The sequence below is a fragment of the Oryza brachyantha genome, chromosome 11 (assembly GCF_000231095.2).
Source record: "Oryza brachyantha chromosome 11, ObraRS2, whole genome shotgun sequence".
Taxonomy (NCBI): Eukaryota; Viridiplantae; Streptophyta; class Magnoliopsida; order Poales; family Poaceae; genus Oryza; species Oryza brachyantha.
The window spans coordinates 9,452,105-9,456,600 of record NC_023173.2 but is presented as its reverse complement, the minus strand read 5'-3'; the positions used below and the strand labels follow the sequence as shown (position 1 = coordinate 9,456,600).

Genomic DNA, 4,496 nt, shown 5'->3' with positions numbered 1-4,496 from the left:
TACGTGTACGAAATTGAACTTTGCACCGTAGATCGATCTCACGCTAGCTAATAGATTAGAAAATCTAAGCAATTACACGGTAGATTAATTTAGATTGATTCGCAAGAGCAAAACATATGCGAACCTGAGATTCGGTGGAGAGAAACTAGCCGGTGACGTGCTGCGAACAGGGAGCAACAGGGACGCAGGGGAGACGGCTGGCGTCTGCTTGTTGTTCGGCAGAATCGGCGGCGGCTCGGCAGAGAGACAGCGTGGGCGCAGTGTGGCTGAAAAATAACGAGGAAAAGTGGAGGCTTGGGGGTCTATTTATAGGAGAGAGCTAGAGATAAAACTTAGGTTCCATCTCCTACTAAAAAGGGATAGATTAAGTTTCAAAGGGATAAGAATTAGAGTCAGGAATTAGTTTTGTTGTGAGGAGGAGGTAGGGCTGCACGGCTTGGAGGGGGAGGGGACGTGCGGCAGGGAAGACGTGGGGTGGAGTACGGAATAGGGGGAGAGGTGGAGGAGATCGCACAAACAGGGGGAGGGGAGGGAGAGTTCGGCCAGGGAAAGAAAAAAGGAAAAGAGAAAAAAGAAAAGGGAGAAAGAAAGGAGGAAAAAAGAAAAGAAAAAGGAAGGAGGGAAAAGAAAAGAAATTGACTCTAATTTTGCCGACTTTTATTAAATTGATTTGAGCAAATTTTATTTACTGCAATTCAAATATAAATCATGTTAATCATTTAAAATGCTTTCGGGACATTTTAGAACATCTGAAAAGCTTCCAATTAGATTAAATTAAATTACACAGGGTTTTCTCTTAAACTTTAATTAAATAATTTATTTTTAATACATTATTTAATTATTTTTAGGCTTGGTTAAAACTCAGGGCGTAACATTTGGCCTATTGTTCTGCTGCCGGCCTCGCATCTGCAATGACAAGGCTTCTAGCTGACCGGATATTTATTATTGCTTGCCTTACCTAACGCATTCAACACACTCTGTCCTACACAGGCCATTTTTGTTTTGGATTTCTTCCAGCAGAGTGCGACCGACCGGGTTTGGTCACTATTCTTCTTCTGCTTCCTTGGTCCATCGTTCGTGCATTCCTGCGTTTTTCGCTGACAAGATAGTAATTGTTCTATGGACACTCCGAGTATTATAATATCCAATATCCAACGTGACCACCACATACTATTGGAGGAGTGGGATCCATACACGCATAAATAGCCACTCGTCCACAATGTGTCCATGATCGCGGTTGACAACCTTCTGTTATAATAACCGGAATGCCGAGTAGTGAGCGCAAGACATAACCGTAAGATAGCTTGCCAGTCTACTCCGTCATATGCCCATCAACCACTCGAAGGTGGCGACCAAAAGCATACCCCAGTGACTCGATCCAAAGCGCTATCCCCGATTATCTCAAGCGATCAAAACCCGTTACTCATGCTTAGCTAGTCCCCAGGAATACGACTAGCCTCACATTTTCATCGTAAGCAATTAATAGTCATAACAGTACCATATCATGGATAATAAGTGGCAAGGTACATGAGACAACATACGGTCCAAGGTCCCAACATACACAAAATGAGTAGCAGCGAAAGACTCAAATAAAGCTCATAAGCATAAAACAAAAGCCGGTGGTGCCACAACCCCACAAGGGCAAACCAACCGGGCAAGAGCCAAGCTGCAAGAGAAGGGATCACTCACTGCCCTCGCCACCCCCGGCAGAGCAGTGACCACACAAGAAGCACAACTCATACCCGGAATCCTCACCTGAAAAAGCAGACACCGGATTAAGTACAAGAGTGTACTCGCAAGTCTTACCCAAAATTATATATAAAAGGGAGAGAGGAGTATGCAAGGTTTACCTTAACTTAAGCCATCTAGGTTCAATATTTGCATAAAGCCAATTTTATTAAGCAAATATCAGGTGAAGCGGTTAAGTAATAATACATCTAACATTATTTTAACTTATGGACAGCAAGTATATAATTCTGAAATGCACAAGCAAAAGAGCCCAAACAGCACTCTCACCAACAACAAGGCACTACCAAAATCCACACCAGCAGGGCACAACATGCCAACATCACCATCAAACATTAACCCACCCATATTGATCCACATTTGATGCTAACATAACTGACTAACACATCAAGCAATGTCCATAACCGAGGACGCGGCTATTCAAATAGATTATACTCTGATCAGAGGTGTACAACTGTACCCACATGAAATGAACAAGGATCAAAAGCTACACACCTCGTCGAGTGTGGTACGCGAGTGATACAAGCTCATTACATGTCTTTCCTAATCCCACCCCAACCACCTATACCACGCCGGGGTTCCCGACGACTCAGTCACGTGCGTGTGTGGTGTGACCAAGGCAGGCGCACCACGCAGGAGGCACCCCCGGCCAACATAGGCACCCGAGGCCCTCCAAAGGGCTACCTGCCCTCACGTCTCTCTAACTTGGTATAAATAATCATAGTATAGCTAGTAAAGAACAAGCTGGTCCCAAATAAGGCATGTGGTAAGTATGAAGGGTGCTGGAATAGATGTCAAAATGTTCGGTCCTTAACAACCCAGACAGGGCTACTTGCATTAGGGGAAACCAACCTGCTTTCATCGCCCTATCACCCGTCCAAGTCCAACATATTTCATCAAACATTATTTAGTGTAAGTGCTCAAATTTTATGCCCAACACTACAAGTTGTCCACATACCACAGTGACTAGCTTTGTCCAACCATATAGTTCGATTAGCAGTAAGCATGGCTAAGCATTAATGAATAAAACGACCCTAACAATCCTATGTAGTGGTGACAAGGTATAAGGTCAGCAATATACCAGGGAATAAATGCATAATCGACGTTTTAACATCTAGGCAACACATGCATATATATATATATATATATATATATATATATATATATATGTGTGTGTGTGTGTGTGTGTGTGTGTGTAGTTTTGCAACTAAAGATATTTATAGAGAAAGCATAGGTTCTATATGCTTAGGTGCTTGCCTTCCTGCTGAGGGTAGTCACTATCCTCCTCTGGATATGGCTCGTTACTCTCCGAATTCTCCAAATCTACCGAAAAGAAACAATATGCATATAAGAGCCAAATAAACATGTACATGCAAAATGATCAATAAATTATGAAATAAATACAGTGGGTAGAGCACAAGTTAACTTGGATTTAGGAGAAAGAATCACTAGATTAACACTAACAATTTAGGATATATGAAAATGACGAGCATCAAACACTGAAAATGGTCCTACGCCAAAACTGCATATAAAAATAGCTCATTTGTTGATTCCCACAAGGTTCAGCAAATCGACATGATTGTAATTTGTTTCACACAAAAGAGTGCAGTTTAATGATTATATGAAAACTATTTGGATTGTTTAATTTGGAGTTTGAACAAGATAGTAGGTATATATATATATATATATCAAACCTATAGAGTGAAAACAGGAAAACTGCTGCTTGCAGCCCTTGAGCAAATGATTTAATTGAATGTTTAGGGATTGAGGAACATGAGGATGGCAATATATCTCAGCTATTGGTTTGTGAAGACAACGTGTGGGATAGATCACCAAGGGATTAAGTCACAACCTAAAATTTCTAGTTAGCCTAAAGACTAAGAAGCTCAAAGACAGCAACTTACTTTCCAATGGCAACTCACAAAGTTTGCTTAAGCAGTCCATGAATGCATACACTGTGAAATGCAGGTGGTGGGGTGCTAAGGTTGTGAAAGTTGGAGCACAAATCAGCCATAGAACAAGAACAAATCGATTAAGAAAACAAATGGTGATAGCAACCTGAGTAGAGAGAGAGGGGTTGAAATCGCTGGAATGGAGAGAAACAGGTTGCAGCTGTTCCTTGATCCAAAATATTGCATCGGAGACCTGTAGAGAGAGCTAGGGAGGCACAATATAATGGCACACACAAGAGGAACACCATGGATGGGAAGGAAACTCACCAAATGGAGCAAAAACAGGGTTGTTTTGCTACTGCAACCAGCAGCAAACTCCACCTATTTTCTCTCCGATCTCCCTCATGAACCCATGCATATGCAAGATATTTGGATGGATGGAAGCTTGAATGATGGAGATTGTTGTGGTCTAACATGCAGGGATTGATCTTGGGCTATTGGATGGGATTTGGGGAGGAGAGGTGAGATTTAGTGCTCAGCTTGAGGAAGAAGAGAAAGAGCAAGCAGTGAAAATGAAAGAGGAGGAAGAAGAAGAGGTTTCCTCTGCCCCCCTTAAGTCCTGAGGTGGGGAGGACGTCTGTCACGCCCAAAAATTCCTCACACGAATTTCTAAACTTAATTGTGTATTAAATCCCTGTCCAGGACCAGCCAGGGTACACAAAAAGACAATGTTGATTACATAACCATCGTTCTTAGAAACAACTGAAAATTACACTTATTCTAGCGGAAATGTAGCGGAAAGAAAAAGGTAGACTAGCTCCAGCGGGTACGGCTCCAGTCCACAGGCATCGCTTCGAC

The 4,496-nt window shown here is 42.3% G+C and overlaps 1 long non-coding RNA gene across 1 annotated transcript; it reads right to left on the bottom strand.

Annotated features, from left to right (window-relative positions):
* Positions 1 to 3,002: 3,002 nt before the first annotated feature.
* Positions 3,003 to 4,204, bottom strand: LOC121055821. Its single transcript, XR_005812806.1, has 3 exons — positions 3,966 to 4,204; positions 3,805 to 3,891; positions 3,003 to 3,069 (listed from the first exon to the last, which is right to left on the bottom strand). It is a non-coding gene; the product is annotated as an uncharacterized LOC121055821 (long non-coding RNA).
* Positions 4,205 to 4,496: the final 292 nt, after the last annotated feature.